A 21568-nucleotide genomic window follows, 5' to 3' on the forward strand; every position below is an offset into this window, starting at 1 on the left:
CACTGAGGCTGCTGTGGCGTTACTAGTGTCAACATTTTCCAGATTATTATTATTATTTTTATTTAATTACAAGACATGTTTCTCTTCCTACACTGGCATTTTTGTTCAGTTGCGCGCGAGATCATTATTTCTATAATTTATTATACTTATTTAGAGTTTGTTGTTTAAAACTTAGAAACCCTCATTAAGTTTTGGTTACAGTGGAAAAGAGGTGGTAAGTGTGGTGAGATAAACTAATCATGTCAAAGTCTTAATTACTAGGATCTTACTGTGACAGGCTGTTTTTTCCCCGATACAGCCAGTCGAGTTGAGCCTCAAATGAGCAAGCGCATGTCTGAGGAAATAGTAATAATTTTAAGTCATCTGGATCTGGCTTGGGGTGGCAGAATTCATTAGAGAAGATTAGCTGAGTGTGTACAAAGTAAATGAGATATCTAATACTAGCCAACACGGAGGTCCAGGGATTCCTCATTTAGCTCCGAATATGAGAAACCATGTTAAGAGGCGATTATGTATAGCTTGACTTCTGCACTGGCTATATGCCTGCTTCCTTGCATTTGGCCCGATGGTGTGCTCTCATATTTAATGACCCTTGACTTTTTAGCCTCCATGTGTATCCAGTGTACAAGCCATTACCAATAACATCCAAAGGCACAGCACGAGGGAGGAGAAAGAGAAGGGTGACACCCAGATGAGATTATTCACCGTTAGCCTGACAGGGCAGCCAGCTGAATTGTTTTTGAGAGAGAAGCGAAGGAAGCTAATTATGAGTTTAAGAAGAAGGTTGGAGGAAAAAAATAATAAGATTACAAAGAATAATTTGCAGATATAATTACACCAAAATTGGGTACACACAATCGTCAAATACATGTATTGCTTGACCTGGGTGAGCCAGTGAAATAAATCCTTCTTCTATAGCCTTTGTTAATTTGTTTTTATCATCTCCAAGTGGTGTTTGTGCAGGCAGTGCAATTTGCATGTGTAATTCCACTGTGCAAATTGACAACAAGTAGATAATTCTGGGAAATGGGCTAGTTGCAAGGCCCTAGCTATCTTCCTGTGCCGATTCATTTTGAGGAACTGCTGAGGCATGAAACTCATACATCAACTATTTCCTGACAATGCTCAGACTTATTGTCCCCTAAAATGTCATTACAGCCATTATTTATGGAGTTAATTCATTTATTAAACCATATTTACGCAGACAGAATGTCACATTGTGTCCATCGTCCAGAATAAAGCCTTTAATGATGATTTGAACACATTTTCTTTTTTAAATTCTGCCAAGAAAGCCAAAGCGAAAAGTGGCTTTGTCTTTATGTCAAGGCTTAAATTACTACTGGTAGGCTAGGCTAATATAAAACCTTTACCTAGACAGATGAAAACAAATGGCCGTCATCTAGCGGTCAGATATTGTTTAAAAGAACGATTCACTAAAGAATCGCACATATAACTGCTTATCCATGTAAGGTTATAAAATAATTTAAACTAAAATCAACATTTCATTATACATTTCATATACATGTACTTATTTATTTTATTTATTATATAGCCTAATAACAGGCTAAGTGAGAGATTGTCACCAACCGAAAAAATAACCGCCTTTCAGGATCTCACTCTGATTGACGCATTTCGCCCCCTACTGGCAGACTCATGGAAGTTTTAAATTGACGCAAACAAAGCGAATGAATGTAGCAATATACAATTGACCTATCTACAAAACAAATGGCCACAAATACATCTAAACAAACAAACAAACAAAAAAAAACATTATATGGCTAATCAGCATAAATAATGTAGCTATAGGCTAACCATAGCCTATAATGTAGGCTAGAATTTAAAATGTACTAATTTTAGTTAATTAGCCTAATGGTAACGCTCACCTCATGGTCATTTTTTTATTATTAAAATGCATCACTTTTTTTCATGTGCCCTCATAATCTTTAATCAAAATAACTTCTTGCAACGACATGTTGCAACATATCTCTTTTCTTCTCAGATGATGTGTTTACTGGCGAGAGGGTGGGGCAACCTTCACTCACGTCATCTGCAACCAAATATCGGAGACATTGACTACGTTTACATGGACAACAATACTCCGATATTAATCTGATTAAGACAATACTCTGATTAAGAGGCTACCATGTAGACAGCGATTTCTAATTACCTTAATCTGATTAAAGTCATAATCTAACTAAACATAAATCGGATTAAGACATGTGGAGTATGCCTATTTTAGTCGCATTATCAGAGACATGTACACACCTTAATCTAACTATTAATGTCATGTCGGAGATTTCACCGCATTTTTTGACAGGACACATACCGTTACGCACAACAGGGAAGTGCAGAGGGGAGGCTTTGTGGGTTCGAGCCTCTGCCCTTTTTGAAAATTAATCAAAAGTGCCCCTTTCAACAATCATCGATAATATTGTGGCCAATAAAACATAATTGGGATTATACTTAATATAACAACGTGTACAAAACAGTAACAAATAGTGGAAAAGTCGCGTTTATCTTTTACGGATCTGTCAGTCTGAAAAGTCGTTGCCATAAACGTCGTTGCTATGGGCGGTGTGTGTTTTACTTGACTGTTCATTGTGAACACTGCGTCCTCTCTCTCTATTTTTATTTTTGTTGTTCAATGCTCATTGTAAAAGTAAAATACAATAAGTTTGTATCTGTAATCGCAAACCAGATGGGTCATTCAGTGAACGCCTGTGGCTCGACGGCAGGAAAAACAATCCAAAGAGTCATGATTTTTAAACCTTTTTCATAATTAATCAAAGCTATTATTTTAAATGTAGGCTGTCAATAAGGAGGAAAGAGGGGCAGTGTCTCTTCAAAAAAAAAAGAAAAAAAAGAGGCAATACATATTACAAAAATAAATCAACGTAAATGTAGATATAAAACATTATAAAAACGCATGTTTTGTTATACTTCTTAATGTAAAGTAACACTGTCCAACAGCGACACCCGCAGGTGAAGTTAGCGGGTTTACTGAGCCCATAAAATTAACACACCTGCCAAAGTCACGCTATGATTGGATGTTGGAGAACATAGCGTGGCATGGGGACGTAATGACGTGCCATAATCGATCTATGTTCTAGCACATGTAAAACGGGAACATGAACGGAGTACTCTAAAAGCAACTCATGTAAACACCTTAATCAGAATATTGTCTTATTTAGAATAAGGTCAATAATTAGATTACTGCTGTCCATGTAAACGTAGTCATTGAGACATTGCGCAGGACTTAACAACTCCACGCCATAGACGTAAAAGAAAACTCCACGCAGCTCCCATTCTATTCTCCATTGGAATGAATGACTTCTGGTTTATTGTTTGTCGGATAGTCGGATAGTGGAAAAGCAGCTTTAGAACCACGAACGCGGAGTGAGGTACCTAAAAGGGTTTTATTTTGGTCCACTACATAGGACTAGGCCTACATAAGTTGCAATAGAAACCTGCTGACTGTAGCTCTTACTAATTGCACAAATGGATTTATGAGAACAATAACATTCCGTTTTCTGATAGTCCCCACTGAATAGAACTAACTTAGGCCTATGCTAAAAAAAAAAAAGGAAAATGGTGAATTCTCTCTCAGAAATTGCTCGTAAATTTCACAAATAATTACAAACTGTGGTAGACTAAAAGACTGAATTAAATGTCTTTTTTTTCTTTCTTTTTTAACCTAAATAGTATGCTATTTTATTGTAAAAAAAAATGTAGGCTACTTCAGTAAGTTTTGTATTTACAACTTTTAAAATACAATTTTACAGTGGAATCTTTCACAGTAGACCCGTCATTCCCCAGCCCAATGAGAATGCTGAGTATAGTTATAGCCTACACATTACATTTTTCACTAAGTATGACAGTGCTCCTAATGTGTAATTGTACAGCAGGAGACATCTCCTGGTGCTTCATACATTTTAATGGTACATATTCGCCATGGATAATTCCATCATGCCATTCTCATTTATTTTATTTTCTATTTTCACCTGTCACCTCAAACTACTTATTATGGCAGTAATAGTGAGCTGTATTTGAACCATTAAGCTGTAATGATTCACTTGCGTGACACTTTAATTCAAATAAGGAGTTTGAAGAGGAAGGCAGTGTTACTGGGATTAGACTGTTAGTGCTAAAACAAACTAATTTGATTGGCAAGATAATACTTACAGGCTCTACAGGAGGTTTAAGTAGATGTTTGGTTGGCCATTAAATCCACAACCTTGCTTATAGGTAGCTGTACAGTAAAAGATAAAGGAGGAAAAAAACAGCAAAGATTCTCCAAGATGGAATAGAGAATTGCATTTTATTTTATTTATATGTCGTGATTATAGTTTTATCTCATAGTAAGATGAATAATGTTATGTAGAACTCACTTCCTTGTGAGTTCTATGTAGAATGGGTTCATTGACCATACTTAATGTCTTTTCTTAAGGTTCCAATCAAGGGAATACTTGCGCCAAAAAATCAAGTTTTGCTAACTCATGGAGTGTGCAAGCTTTGGTGTTTGTATACACTGAAGATAAAGAAACAACTGGAGTATTCACCAGAGAGTTGAACAAACAATACTTAAAAGATGACTGAGATAGGGTGAGAGACAAAGACTGAGTAAGAAAGAGAGAGAGAGGTAAATTTGAAACACTCCATTGAACAGAAACAAGGTTTACAGGCTAAGCCAGCATAAACACATTATGTACACAAGATTCATCAGTTCTCCAGTGTCAAATCCACACTGCCCAAAGGCAATTTCTGAAGACAGTGTACATGTGGTAAATCTAATCTACCCTCAAAGTATATACATATATAAAATCTTTTTAGGAAACAAGGAAACATTTAAAGATGATATATTTCCATTTCATATAAATCTTTGATATCTACACACATTTTTGTCAACTGCTCATGGAAAAATATCTAACATCTTTTACTCTATAGCTTAAACATGAGGGTGTCTATTAAAAAAGTACAGTAAAGTGAAATCAGAGCAGTATATTTTATGAATGTGATGTATTTCAAATGCATGCTGTGCCGAAGTCATGGTTTTCAGACTGGCTGAGTTTGCCACCATTCATCTGTAATTAGTTTAAGCACAAAGTTGCACAACCAGACCATTCCCAGATAAAATCGTACATTTAAATTGAATCATTTATTCCTTTTTTTAGTGCAGGACTTCCAGCACATTTATCTGTTGTCTGTTTCTTTATTTTAATCACACTTCTTTGCCTTTTGGACAGCTTCACTGGCTTATAGATTAGTGTGAAATGTACCCCAGTTAGAATCTCTTACACGCTCCAATCAGATGAGCGCAGATTTAATCGGAGTGAATCGTCCATCCCACCCGTGAGGGGCTGCCCAGATGAAACACACCTCATATTCATAACTTCACTTACATGCCTGATTATGAAGCGGGAGATAGCAGGTAACTCTCATTCTCTGCCTTTTTTATACCAGCACAATTTTGCCTCCAAACTTGAATAGTTAATCGTAGCCCCTTTCTTCATCAGCCGAGAATCAAAATTTGAACAGAAGAGGATATATATCATTAAAGATGAAAAAGAATCCCAAATTGAATTGGCCTTCTGGACCAGATATATTGTGTCAAATTTCACTTTCAATGCCGTTTAAAGGATTTTTCCCCCCTTCTTTTCTTCTTTGCATTAATTTCCGGCCGCTCTAACTATCATTTTCTAAGAGAAAACGTTCACGTTCCACTGCTAATTTGTGTGCATGGCTCTGTAATCATGCCATTACTCTCTTTGACATAAAATAATGCCTTTGAATAATGGGAAATATTACCTGATGAATTAATTTAAGAGATAAGATCGGGGGTAAGAAGCTTAAATGCCATCTTAAATTATATGCAGACCTTGGAAAACTTTCAACGAGTCTCATTTGCATTAGCTTAGTGTTGGGTTCTCATCATGCCTCACCGTGAGAAGCCTGAGCACACCTTTAAAGTATGGGTAAAATAATAATATTAATACACTAGGAATTATGTAATTAGAAAAGTATTGACCCTCTAAACAGCACCAGTGTCTGCTTTCCATTATGATAACATCTACTTCCGTCTTCTTACTTCCGCATAAACTGTCTCAGTTTAGGAGAGCCTGTTTGCTCTGTTCTAAAACGCTAAGAGAGCGCTTTAAGGCTGCATAAGCGCATATCCATATAAAGGCTGTTCTTAAATGTATCTTAATTCTATATCTTCTAAGGAATCTTGTTTTGACCAAATTCTAAGGCAGAATCACATGTATCCTTGACAGAGAAGCTTATCCCACAATGCATTTCAACATGGGGGGGGGGGGGGTCCAAGATGGCAGACAAGTCAATAGAAATCTTGATTATGAAGTTCAGGGTTATTCAAATACATACAGTAGTGACTAAAAATGATGTCCATCCTAGGAAAATATTTGCTAAATAATTATGTCAGAGAAATGTGTACTTGTTTATATTACATTGTGGGGACCAAATGTAATATAAACAAGTACCCCACAATGTAAACCTAAGATCACATACGTTGTACATTGTACAAATACATGGATTCATAAACATATAAATTATTTTATTTTTTTGAAAATGTAAAAATACAGAATGTTTCCTGTGAAGGGCAGGATCAGTGTAGGGGGATAGAATGTACAGTTTACTTTGTACAGTGTAAAATCCATTACGCCTATGGAAAGTCCCCACAATTCACAAAGAACACAACCTGTGTGTGTGTGTGTGTGTGTGTGTGTGTGTGTGTGTGTGTGTGTGTGTGTGTGTGTGTGTGTGTGTGTGTGTGTGTGTGTGTGTGTGTGTGTGTGTGTGTGTGTGTGTGTGTGTGTGTGTGTGTGTGTGTGTGTGTGTGTGTGTGTGTGTGTGTGTGTGTGTGTGTGTGTGTGTGTGTGTGTGTGTGTGTGTGTGTGTGTGTGTGTGTGTAATTGTGTGTGCATGCATGTTTTTCTAGCCTGATGGGGACTTCAACCTGAATGCACACTGACTCATGGGGACTCGTGTCACTGTGGGGACCTAAATTGAGGTCCCCATCGGTACAACAGCTTATAAATCAAACAGAATGAGTTATTTTGAAAATGTAAAAATGCAGAACGTTTTGTGTGATGGGTAGGTTTAGGGGTAGGGGTAGTGTAGCGGGATAGAATATATGGTTTGTACAGTATAAAAACCATTATGTCTATGGTGAGTCCCCAGTCCCCAGAAAGGTGTATGTATTTGTGGGTGGTGGTGGTGGTAGAGGTCGTGGTGGGGGGGAGGGGGGGGGGTTAAAGAACCTGGAATTAGATGCAATTACGCAAATACAGTGCTCTAGTAATCTATGCAGTTACAACGCCTCCATATGATTGTTAAAATTTTACATAATATTGTTCGTGAATTAGAAAATATTACTCTGCTTCTTCTGTGCTATGAACGTCCAACTAACTGGAAAATTACCCTACTAAAATGTTAAATTAATTAGGTATCAAAATCTGAAATCACTTACAGTGATTTTTAATTCCTATTACGAGACTCTTCTATTTTGGAATAAAATCCGTAATTTATAATTCACTTCTGCTCATAACACAATTATTTCTTTTATTGCAGCAAAAGGGCATCATTTTGAGCTCTTAGCTCAGGTGGAGAGAAAAAAGGACTCTCAAATTCTAGAAAATCTCATGCCTAAAGATAGAGACAGACGGAGAGAAAGGAAGAGAGAGAAAAGGGAAAGGAAGGAAAGAGGGATGCCTTGCTCATTACACTGCTGTCATTTACTCTTCATCCTTCGTACTCTTTAGTGGCATTAAGACGGGATGTAAATTTGACAGTTAACGCTGTTAGAAAATGGCTAGTTCAAGAAGGGCAGGAATTAGAGATGGGCATTAGGCTCTGATAAGCTGCTTTCCTCCACTGCGGCAGCTGCTTAACATTCATGGGAAAGTCATCATCAAACAACGTTATCGCAGCTCTGTTGACGGCTGAGGAACATCATCACTATGATAATTTTTTTTATAGCTGTGAGCCAGAAAAGCCCCCTTTTATTTCAGCGGTGTGTTAATGAGATAGGGCCTTGTTGGTATGGGCAATGCAAACTTGCCACTCTCCACCGTTTGTTTGAGTCCCTCTGCCTCCAACGCTTCCCCTTTCCTCCCCCTCCTCTTGCTCTCTTGCTCTCTCTCATTCTGCCCATCTCTCTCCTTTTTGCAGAATACAGGAGACACTATTTTTTAGTGTGTTCAATGAAAAGAAGACCTTTGTGGCAACATATACAATCCCAGTTTGGTGCCTGATCAGGTATATTGGCTTTCTGACTGTCTTCAGAACCCTTATCTAATCAATATCCTTTCTTTTTTGGGCTATATATGATGTGTGAATGCCAGTTATTTTGGTACAGTCTTTAATCACATGAATGATCACAATGCAATTGTCATTTATTGCCCTTTTTATTTAGTGTTATGTGCAAAATGTTGCGTAATCCCATACATCAGCTGCATTATTGTGTATTTTGAATAAGTCATTGCAATACAACATCTTGCAGATAGAAAATGTCTATTGTCTAGCGTGAAAGCACTCCAGTGTGGATGAAAGCTAGAAATACCAGCATAAAAATCAAACCATTCTTTTGTTTTAACCTGCTTATGACAGTCTTGAAGTCCAAATGGATTCTTGGTTCCTTAGATTCACACAGATCCTTGTACTCTGCAGAGAGAGACATGCACACACCCAGCACAATGAGTCTCTGTCTGTGTTGGGGATACATGGGCTGCCTACTGCAGATACCAAAATCAGATTTAGGATTTATTACTCAGCTTTTGTTTGTTGAGTGGTTTGGGAGAGATTTAGGCACTCTTGATCTTCCAGAGATCTCTGTCAAGGGGGGACACAATGCATGTAGAATCTGAGCGGCTTTAATTAGTTTTTAAACTTTGAAAACTGCAGGGCTTTGTGCTTCTGACTGCAAACATTACTGGTTCAGGAAGAGTTTTGCACTTCTTAAGTGGTCTTTAAGGGGTTCCAGTGTCATATTGTCTGACTGCATTGTAATTGCACACTTGTCATGTTTGGTTCGATTAAAACAAACCCTGGTGCGATTGCTCGTTTAGTGCGGTTTTTGAACATATGTGAATGCTGCCATCTGAACCCTGGTGCGCACCAAACAAGTGGACTAAGGGTGCTTTCACATATCTAGTTCGGTTCATTAGGTTCGAACCAAGGGCAAACAATTATACATTGTTGCATTTTTCAGCTTTTTTGGTTCCTTTTCACACCACACTGATTGCTTTTGTCCGAACCAGTTCAAACTAACCAAAACGCAAGCACGTGACAACATCCACATCACTCATTGGCCATGGCGTATTTCCTAAACTGCTTTTCAATTGGTCAGAATTTACGTGTGGGAAAATTCCAACAGAAGAGGCAAAGCCAGCAAACTATAATAACACTATGGAGAGACCACTGCGCGGGCTGGTTTTGTCCCTGGCCATAATCTACTACACTGTGTGTATTTACCACAGTATGCAAATACATTTCTATAATGGAGCGCGGATGCGACGTGAAAACAACGTTCTAATGCACTGCAGATGGCGAGAGCGCACCGCTCGTCACTTCAAGAGGAGGCGTGCATTAATTATTAACTCTTGACATGCTCATCTTCCCGAAAATATTGCCAACGATCTATCAGGTAATAATGTCATGCACACAATGTCAGCGCAGCTAACTACGGCAGCTGGTTTAGTCCAAAAATGATCAGTACTTTTGTAGTTGTTTCTGTTCGAGGTCGGATCACGTTCTCACCACAAACGAACCGCTCCAGAGTTCGTTTGACATCGTACCGAGACCACCTCTTCAAGGAGGTCTCGGTACGCTTGTTTGGTCCGCTTTTGGTGCGCACCCGAGTGCGATTGCTGCTTTCAGACCTGACCGAACGAACCGCACCAAAGAGGGAAACGAACTCTAGTACGATTCAACCGAACTAAATGAGGCAGGTGTGAAAGCACCCTAAGACCGCTAAAAAGATGGGTCTCGGTCTGCTTCCAAACGAACTCTGGTGCGGTTCGATTGATATATGAACACAACACGGACCAAAGACATGTAAACAGACCAAAAACCGGAAGTAATGTCACAAGATGCGACACATAGTCAGCTGATTTGACGACGCGGAAAAATCAGTATATCCAAAATGAATAACTTGAACGTTAGAGGGCAAACGTGGAGCAATGAGGAAGTGCCTCATCAATACTTGGTCCGACAAGCATGTTTGGAAAATGCTAGAAAAACTGCACAAAAAGCATACCTGGTTATTCTCATCAAAGGACCTGTGTTGCCCATTATTAGCAGGTACAGACGACAGAACGGCCGTCTCTTTTGCATAAGAGACGCCCGTCTCTTTTCTGCACAACGGAGGAAATACCACAGCTGCTGTTTTGAATGTTTTGAACATTTTACGAGCTCTTCGTGAGTTCTCAGCAGGTAAAAATAATGCCATATGTACACGCATATAATGATGGCGTTTAATCCAACACACAGCATTGTTTTGAATGTTCGGTAAGCAAGCTCCTACATCATATAAGCCGACCAATCAGGTTGTTATCATCTCCCTATGCCTTTGGTTCGCTAACTTTAGGTTCGCTGTTAAAAATGGCAGTGTGAACGCTAAGCGGACCAGGACTATATGTTTTGTTTTGTTTTTTGGTTCGGACCAAACTAACCAAACTTACCGAACTACAAGTGTGAACTTAGTACACTTAAAACTCCAACAGCCTATTTTGAACGGTGACGTTTGAAATACCTAAATATGACTGATGTGAAGAACTTCAGACTACAGGGAGCATTGAAGTGTATATGATCCTGATATTGATAATGTGCTGTTCTCAAAGCCAACTATGTTGTGCTCATGCTGCATTGTGTTGAAGAAACCTTCTTAGGTCCTATTTACTCTAATCTGTTTTTGTTTTAAAAAGCATACCTTTTACAATGGTTATGCATCCTATCTACTTAAGTTTTTGAGCCTTGAAAACTGACAGGAAACACTTTTGGAAACACTGCAGACCCCGTTTGAGTTAAAAAAAATCTGAGGTTGAATTTAAGTGTCGGACAAAACACAAAGACTATTGAAAACGAAGGCGTGGCTGCCCACATTCACTACCTGATTGGGTCTTCTGGATCATTGCATATATTTCCCTGATTTCATCCAGCCCTTATCATTACCATTAGCCAACAATAACAGACCAGAGGTGTCTCTCTCAAAAGCTCTGTAACTGACCAGCCTCGAAGACAATGAATGTGCAGTAACATGTAAATGGATGACTTTGTTGTCCTTTTTAGCAGCCATTGTGCATTTCAACTCTGCATTTTATAATACTGCAGCTACCTACATGCACACGCTATTATTAGGGCAATTGGAAGCTGTTTGTGCATAAATGGTCATGTGACATGCATTTTAATTTTTAAAATGCGTGTTAAAACGAAAGCACACTGGTGCCTTACACACAGTTTTAGAAGAAAAGATTCTACACAGTGTCTTAAGTCACATTCACACTAGACTGTGAGCAAAATTTCTTCAGACACTGCAACGGTCATGAAAGCTAGGGTTTCAAACCTAGCTTTTTTGGTAGGTTTGTTGAGGTAAAGTGAAATCAGAGCAGTATATTTTATGAATGTGATGTATTTCAAATGCATGCTGTGCCGAAGTCATGGTTTTCAGACTGGCTGAGTTTGCCACCATTCATCTGTAATTAGTTTAAGCACAAAGTTGCACAACCAGACCATTCCCAGATAAAATCGTACATTTAAATTGAATCATTTATCCCTTTTTTTAGTGCAGGATTTCCAGCACATTTATCTGTTGTCTGTTTCTTTATTTTAATCACACTTCTTTGCCTTTTGGACAGCTTCACTGGCTTATAGATTAGTGTGAAATTTACCCCAGTTAGAATCTCTTACACTATATAGAATCTCTTTCACTTTACCAAAATTTCTTCAGACACTGTAACGTTCTAGCCTAGAAATCTAGATGCACCCTAGCGGCAGCAAATTTAATTTTGATATTAAACATCTTGATGTGGGTCTGGCTTGACAGGCTATTAACGTTCATGATAGAGTGACCAAACGTCCTGTTTTCCGAGGACATGTTCTGTTTTCAAGTCCTGTCCTGGCCCTAATATAACAATTTTCTATCCATACTAGGGCTGAACGATATTCTGTTTTAACATCGATACCGCGATGTGCGCGTGAGCGATAGTTACATCGCCGGAACATGCGATGTGAAGGGTAGTAGCCCATGGTGTATTAAGAGAACGGTAGCACACAGTGAACACGAGTTTGTTGCTGGAGTGACATGCGCGTTCCACGTGCCTGCACTGTGATTGGTTCGCTGCGCCGGTGCTCACCGCTCATGGCCAAACATTCACTGCTAAAATGCGCGACAAAGAGGATCTGCCGCAAAAAAAAAAAAAAGGTTCGTACCAGAAATCATCTTTTTGGGACTATTTCGGCTACAAGAAGGAGGATGTTGAACAAAAAGAGGTACTTTGCATGTCTTGTGCCCACCAAACAAGAAAACACTACTAATTTCTGATCACTTAAAATGGTTGGCTACCACAAAGATCTTTACGACGAATACAAAGCAGGGCTCAACATTAACGCTTGTCCGGGACAAGTGGATTTTTTGAACAGACTCAAGTGAAAGAGAATTTTACTTGCCTGACGGACAAGAGCCTGATTAAAATAAAAAATAACTAGCGAATCACCAAAATGCAAGAATGTTTGTGCATTAATTTAGTATAAGTGGCGATCGATAGTGGATAATAATATATAATGAACTGACGATAATAAGGGTCGCGCTGTTGATGCTCGTGCAGCCTCTCGAGGAGAAATTACAACACTAGAGCGTTTTCCTGAATACCATCACGACTGAAAATGACACTGATTTCATATGACAGTTCCATAAACAACTAATTAACATTCACTTAAAGTCACTGACATTTTAGATGCAATATTTAGTGTTGTTGTTCTATTTCAGCAGTGGAAATCGTTCACAGCAGACCCGTAACGCATCTCACTAACACCTAGCCTAGAAATCTAGACGCACCCTAGCGGCAGCATATTTAATCTGCCCGCAAGTGTCGTCTAGGCACTCTCAATACCATTCTGAGCTGTGTTCCTCAAAATCTGGACGGCCCAATCACATCGTGTATAGAGTCGGAGGGCGGGGCCATAATGACGACGGCCGAGTTGCGTTTGCGTGCTTCTAGTTAACACAGAAACTGGCAAACGGCGGCGGTCTTTCGAATCAGCTCTGACCGCGACTCTGGAAGACTTGGAGTTAAGCTTTTCTCTGAGAAAAGAACAAAGAACAGCACTGAAGTCATTCTTAAAAAGGGAAGATGTGTTCGGAGTTTAGCCGACCGGATACGGTGAATGTTTAATCTATCAGCGAGCTCTGCTTCACCTTCGTTGCTCTGGTTGGTTGCAGCGCTATCCTATCGCGTGCAGAGGGACTTTGAAAAACAACCGTTTATCCCGACCCTCGGATTGAGCCCTGTCTATGGTGAGTTTCCAGACCAAACATCTTGATGTGGGTCTGGCTTGTCAGGCTAATTCACAGCAACAAGCGTGAAGGATTCAGCGTTTGAATGAACGACTCAGTGACTCACTCATTAAGGCGGTCACCTGCTGCCACCTACTGGATGTTTAGTTTCATGTTTACGCATACTTTCCAACATTTATTTTTGTCACTTGTAATTAAGCTTGCTTATTACTGAAATTATTAATATCATGGAATGGTAATTATTGACTTTAGCCTGGATTGATGGCTCTCAATATCGCAATATATATCGTTGGGGAAAAAATATCTCAATGTAGTTGAGTTTAGTTCATTAGAATCTCTTGATCTCTTATAGTGTATGGAGTCATTATTGACATAAATTTCATTTTTGGGTGAACTAACCCTTTAAGTAAACTTGATTTAAGTATCTCATTGCTGGGCCGAGTGTCCTGGTTTTTGGTAATCAAAATATGGCCAACCTGTGTGACATCACAGTCTGCAGAGTCTTTTTTATGAAAAAAAAGTATAACAAATAGTAATACACTCACAAAAAATTACAATCTACCCAACTGCAAAAACAGTTCTTTTAATTAAGCAAAGAGGTCATGCCATGCATGACGTATCAATCTTCTACTGGTTATACGTCTTCACACAATGCTAATTCGCTCTGGAATGCAGTGAAATGATGAACCTTTGGCATGAGCTTGCATGCGTTTCCGTTCTGATGCATTTGCATGCGTTTGAATGGAAGTCAATGGAACGAAAAGTGCAGTGTGACCGGCCCTTCAGAAGAAAAGATTCTATATAGAGACTTAAAGGGATAGTTCACCAAAAATGAAAATGATCCCATAATTTACTCCAAGCAAAACTTCAAGCCATCCTAGGTGTATATGACATTCTTCTTTCAGACGAATACAATTGAGCTTGTATAAAAAAAATGTCCTGGCTAATCTAAACATTATAATGGCAGCCCAGCAGACTGCCTTCTGTATTCAGCTTATGAAGAAAGTGTAATGCCTCTCGCAGTTTTAAACACTTACGTTACGTCTGACGTCATCGTTGCACCAGTTGCGTTTTATCGAAAGTTGAATACAGAGGTGGTCTGCCGAAAACTAGATTTTACATGATAACGTGTTAAATATGGATATTTTTTCTTACAAAACCTAACGGTTCGCTTGAAAAGGCCTTTATTAACCCCCTGGAACCGTTTGGATTTCTTTTATAATGGATGGATACACTTTTGTGGGCTTCAAATTTTGGGCTGCCATTTAATGCCATTATAATCCTTGGGATGCATTTTTATATAACTCCGATTGTATTCATCTAAAAGAAGAATGCTTGAGGGTGAGTAAATCATGGGGTAATTTTCATTTTTGGTTGAACTATCCCTTTAAAGAGTTCTTTCAGATTTTTCATATATAGAAAATTTTAAGGCAAGTTTACTCTACACAACTTTTAGCTGGATTTTGCTGTCACAAATTATTTTTGGTCTACGACAAAACTGCCAGATCGCCAAATAGGTGTTCATTGAAGTCACCGATGCTCGTTAAGAATGAGCTGGTCTCAAGCAATCAGACTCTGCGATGTTTTCAAACCTAGCTTTTTTGGCATGAAGGTTCAGTAAAATTAAGCAAATAACCTATGGTTCTATATTGAAACCAACCAGAGTATGAATGATGCGACAGCAGCCACAGTACAACGGCACCAGTATGCTCACCACACACCAGCGATGGGTGGAGGGGAGAGAGTGCGATAAAGCCAATTCACTGGATAGGGATTATAAGGAGGCCATAATTGGTAAGGGCCAATCAAGGGAATTTGGCCAGAACACCGGGGTTACACCCCTACTCTTTACGAGAAGTGCCATGGGATTTTTAATGACCACAGAGAGTCAGGACCTCAGTTTAACATCTCATCTGTAGGACGGAGTACAACATATCTGTGCTTTCTCATGCTAAACTATTCATTTCTATGGTATTCAAAGGAGAATATCACAGGAGCAGTGCAGCTTTATCAGAATGAGCTACAAAACCAGTCTCACTAAGTGGTGTCTCAATCAGTGTAGTTTTTTTTATAAAGCAAACCCAGTCATTCCCTTACATTCCCTGTAAAGGTGTACCAGAAATATATCTAATCCAACACTGAGCTATTTGTGATCATTCAGATTCTATGACACACTCTAATTCATCAAAGACTGATTCACTGGTTTTTGTTGGGTATGAGTGATGATTCAATGTCTTTGTTATCTTATGCATTGTTCTACAAGAGATTGTTCTGGTTCTCAAATTTGATGGCATTACAGGACTGAGACTTTTCACTGCTTGTATGTATCACTTCACTTGTCTGTGTTTGCGTGTTCCAGTGTATTAGTAATTGGAATTTTTCAGGGACTTTTCTTTCTGGAGGTTACATAGTTACAGCAGTACATGGTGATACACTGTATTTATGAGTGAATCACTGAATCATTAATTGAAACACACTGATCTGAAGTGATAAGGTTCATCCATATTTTTGCAATGTATCAAAACAAAGAACAGACCCTCTGCTTTAAAAACAAAATCTAGCTTCATGCATTATTTTTATCAACAGCATTTTTTATCAACACTTGAATGTGGGTGTTTCATAAAAAATCCACATTCTGCAACAAAAAAGCTGAGAAAATAGCATTTTTGTCAAAGACTGTCTGGATCGGATTCAGAATGATGATCGATATTGAATCCATCAACACCCCCAAAGCTTCATAGTCCTGTACCTTGTACTGGGTCAAAATTTAATTGCTGTTTAATGTCTAAAGATTGCATTAGACTACATGCACATAAGCAATGGGTAAGTTAAATTAAGTATAATTTGATAGTAAAACATTTTATTGGTGCAAAGATGAGTATATTTTTTACAACATTTGCAGCATTTTCCGTCTATCTTTTTATCACTTAATTAGAAGCACCAGAATTACTAAATTGTTGTCTACTGAACAGACATTTAGAAGTTTTTTTTTAAAATAAGGAAAAGTACTGAAATTCAAAACAAAGTTCTTTAAACATTTTACAACACTTATGTGTCATCAGAGAAAACAAAAGTTCCACAGACACGTGTGGTTTTCCCACCCACTTGAACACTTCAGGCATATGCAGGAAATACTATACATCACAGACAGTCAATTGCAAAGACTGCAAGTGTGGGTATTTGGACAGGCCTGATGCATCTATCACTTTTTGCTGCTGCTTCTTCAGCTGTATTTTGTACTCTTTCAGAAAATGTGTAATGGTGCACTACCATGTAATTTTTTTTCAGTAGTAGGGAAAAAGTTAAGTAGATTTGAAGTAAATTCCTATAACACAAAAAAATCACATACTCAAAATTAAAAATATATTTGTTTTTTATATAAATGAATATTATCAAACAAATTGATTGTATTGGATGCCAAAATGTGTAGGTTTATAAGACAGTAGATCTCGATAAAAAGATTGAGTACAAGTAGGACAAATATACTTAGACTTTTCTGTATAAGTCAAGTATAGTAGTGTAATTTTAAGTATATTTCTGAGAAGTATATAAAAAGTAGGCTGCGTCTACTTATTTTTAGTTTAAAAGAAGTGAATAAACATATTTTTTTAATAAACGTAAGGGTTTTGACTAACTGTAAGTGAAACCTAAAAGTAACCACATTCGGACACAGTGACTGTCAAACACTGAATTATGTGCTCAACCAGTTTGTTCAAAATACTGATTCATTCAGAAAGAACCACTGCGGTGTTGCTCGGAGACGTGCAAGTTATTTCTGCAGTTGGCAGAGCAAAAAACAAAAACTAACTGCCAATATGAAACTTGTGGTACTTTATTAATTGTTGGTCTCAATATCCGCATGGCATGATTTGATGCTCAACTGCTTAATTGAAAACAGGATGACCAGGGATGGCATTATTTGATACTTTGCCATACATACTACAATGCTCGTAATAATTTACCCATTGGAAATTAGTCTAACTAGCATGTGTTGCATATATCCAGATTAAAGGAAATGCTGTTGTGATTCTAAAACTCCAGAGATGCTGATTCACGATCGGCATGTAAACAGCTTCTTATTGTTCATTACTCGAATCATGCTACTCCACGAGTCCCGCATTGCATAATGGTGAAGATCACATAGAACATATGCAAAGCATCATCGAGGCACAATGCTTTGACAGAAGCAGAGGAAAGCAAAGCAAACAATTGTAACAGCAGTTAGTGGCTTTGATTTCTCTGGTGACTGAATAAATAAAAGCCTGCTTAGAGCTGTTGTTTGTTTTCCGTCACTCCACGCGAGTACCTTATTTTTCTCATGGCACCATTTTTCTCTTTCAGGATTTGTTCTTTTCTTCAATTACAGCCAAGAACCCGGACCGTTGAATGAGAGGCCTACAGCTCTTTGTATTGGTCTCTCAAGCTACTTAAGGGGTTTGAACATGAAACGCACACCGCTCAGCTTTATAAATGAATTGAACTTTATTCCTTGCAGTTCCAGAGTATATGAAAGCAACACCTGTAAGCCTGTAAGAAAACTGCAATAATGATTTTTTTTTTTTTTTTTTTTTTAACCAACGCTTAAGTATTCTGAAAAAGAATGCTGGATAGCTTTGTACAAAGGAGAATAAACAATGCCATAAAGCGCTGGTTTTCAAATGGTTTTGCTTCAGGAACCAGATTTTACATTGGAAATCAGGTGGTGATCCAACACAATTCCAAAATTATTTATCATACAAAGCGTAATTTTATTATTAGTTTCATGCTCTTGGCAGTCAGTAATTCACAGCTCAGTTGATACGCACAGGTTTCAGCTCAAACTTTGCTATGAGTGAGCCTGTATTTAAATGTTGGTGGGGTTTTTTCACGTTGCATAGTTTTTTTTAGTTTTTTTTTAAATATTAGGACATGTCATGCAACTGCCACAACCGGCTGTGGCTGTAGTAGTAAGTGCACAACAGAAGAGTAGAAAAAAAAGTCCATTATAATCCACACAGAGAACTCAGGAAAAAGCAGGAGATAAACTAGAACTCAACCGCATACAGCATAGTTGATAATGGACAGAGAGCTAAGGAAAAGTTAGGGCTTAAATACATGGTTGAGTAATTAATGTGAAACAGAATGGGAGTGATTAGGGAATATGGAAACTAATGAGAAATGCAGGCTAACAAGAACAGAGCGAAAACTAAACTAAAACAGAACAAACGTGTTACAGCAACCTGTTAAATTTGAATAGTAACTTCTATAAAGTGACATGAATTTGAAACAAAATACTGTTGGGCAAGATAGCATTTGAAAACAAAACATATTTGAAGCATTTTGCCTCCATTTAAAAGTTAATAAGCCTATTTACACCCACCTAAAGGATTATTAGGAACAAGTGTTCAATTTCTCATTAATGCAATTATCTAATCAACCAATCACATGGCAGTTGCTTTAATAGATTTAGGGATGTGGTCCTGGTCAAGACAATCTCCTGAACTCCAAACTGATTGTCAGAATGGGAAAGAAAGGCGATTTAAGCAATTTTGAGCATGGCATGGTTGTTGGTACCAGATGGGCCAGTCTGAGTATTTCATAATCTGCTCAGTTACTGGGATTTTCACGCACAACCATTTCTAGGGTTTACAAAGAATGGTGTGAAAATGAAATAATATGCGGCAGTCCTGTGGGCGAAAATGCCTTGTTGATGCTAGAGGTCAGAGGAGAATTAACTGATTCAAGCTGATAGAAGAGCAACTTTGACTGAAATAACCGATCGTTACAATCGAGGTATGCAGCAAAGCATTTGTGAAGCCACAACACGCACAACCTTGAGGCGGATGGGCTACAACAGCAAAAGACCCCACCGGTACCACTCATCTCCACTACAAATAAGAAAAAGAGGCTACAATTTGCACAAGCTTACCAAAATTGGACAGTTGAAGACTGGAAAAATGTTGCCTGGTATGATGAGTCTCGATTTCTGTTAAGACATTCAGATGGTAGAGTTAGAAATTGATCCATTGCCTTGTTACCACTGTGCTGGCTGGCTGGTGGTGGTGTAATAGTGTGGGGGATGTTTTCTTGGCACATTTTAGGCCCCTTAGTGTCAATTGGGCATTGTTTAAATGCCACGGCCTACCTGAGCATTGTTTCTGACCATGTCCATCCCTTTATGACCACACCCATCCTGTGATGGCTACTTCCAGCAGGATAATGCACCATGTCACAAAGCTTGAATCATTTCAAATTGGTTTCTTGAACATGACAATGAGTTCACTGTACTAAAATGGCCCCCACAGTCACCAGATCTCAACCCAATAGAGCATCTTTGGGATGTGGTGGAATGGGAAATTCGTGCCCTAGATGTGCATCCCACAAATCTCCATCAACTGCAAGATGCTATCCTATCAATATGGGCCAACATTTCTAAAGAATGCTTTCAGCACCTTGTTGAATCAATGCCACGTAGCATTAAGGCAGTTCTGAAGGTGAAAGGGGGTCAAGCACAGTATTAGTATGGCGTTCCTAATAATCCTTTAGATGAGTGTATTTTGGTATATTCCATCCAAATAATGTACTATTATATGATTAGTCGCTTTTAATTAAACTGTGCATTTAGCATTTTATTTTCTCTTCTCTCAATGAACAGGACAGATCTCCAACCTAACTTTGGATCGCAACCACGGTTATTAGTTGAATTTTAATTTAGTTTTTATTTCTATTTTTAATGTCCCTATTCAATCGATTCAGTTCGATTAAGTAATCTAGTTTTTTATTTTAGTTGTAGTTTTTTGTAAGACTATAATTTATTTCTGGTTTGCACTAACAGTTTCAACACTAAGAACCAACCATTTGAGAGCTGCTTAAAAAGAAGAAAAAAACAAAGTAAAAAACAAGTAGCTATAGATAATGTTGTTTGCTCTGAAATCATGATATTGACTTTAGTTTGCAACTTAGATTTTGGAGACATTACAAGAATAACTCTTATTATCATAAAGATTTTAAGTGTAGCTTTATTCCAGGCAAATCAACACCAACCTTCTCCTTCTCAGGACAGAAGAGGGCTGTATTAGCACACGAAGCTTGATTTGTCTCAGTGCGCCCTTGTTAAGTTTCTTTAATAACCTTGTGTAAACCTAAACCCTCTGTACTCAGTGCTCATTAAGGCAAGCTGGGAGTAATGCCTTACTGATTGCTCTCCCTGCATCAGCGGCAAGGCGAGGAGGCTTTAACATACGCGTGCCTCTCACATGGAAGGGAAACCAATAGGGGTCACTACTCCGCATTCCACAGAGCCATTACGGGGTGAAGCGGTTCCACCTGGGCCTTCGGAGAACTCCTGGAGTCAGTGTGTGTGCATGCGTAGTAAGTTATCACAGACGAGGACAGAGGACTCATTGTTGACGGAGGTGGTGGGCACCAAATCAGGGCTTCATCCATTTCAGCAGTAGGCAAGCGCTCCTCATTCCATAATGATTCTGATATCGGAAAACGAAGTCGAGCCATTGACCTTCAATAAGGGAAAATATTCTGCCTTAATGGAAATTCCCCATTTTTTCTGCACTGTTCCCATAAGCTGTGGGAGCATTATTTCAAGCCCATTACTTCCTAATCACATTGTAAAAATCCTTGCGCCTTTCATCTATGCCACCCCCTCCTTTATTTGAGATCCCTTCTTTTTTTCCCTTCCCTCTCCCTTTTGCACTCGCTCGCTCTGCTCTGCGTTGGTGTTCAGATTCTCAAGTATGAATGGATTACTCCGAAAAAGCTGTTACTCAAATTTGAGGTCAATTCCAAATCCAGTAGAGAAAGCAAGAGAAAAGAGAGAGAGAGAAAACAAATAATGTTGCATTATTCCGCTACCCATAGTGACCTGCTTTTCAACAGTTCCTCATCTCCCTGCTCTGAGCCGAGGCTTAGTTCCCATTGATAGAAGGTAATCTGCAGCACAATTTCTCCTCTAATATATTTACATTATTGTGTGGGCCTAAAAACAGTATTTCATGGCTCAGCGAGGCATGGGTCGTCTGGAGAATTTGCCTACAGGATTGAATC

Source organism: Pseudorasbora parva, chromosome 17, assembly GCF_024679245.1.
Source record: "Pseudorasbora parva isolate DD20220531a chromosome 17, ASM2467924v1, whole genome shotgun sequence".
NCBI lineage: Eukaryota > Metazoa > Chordata > Actinopteri > Cypriniformes > Gobionidae > Pseudorasbora > Pseudorasbora parva.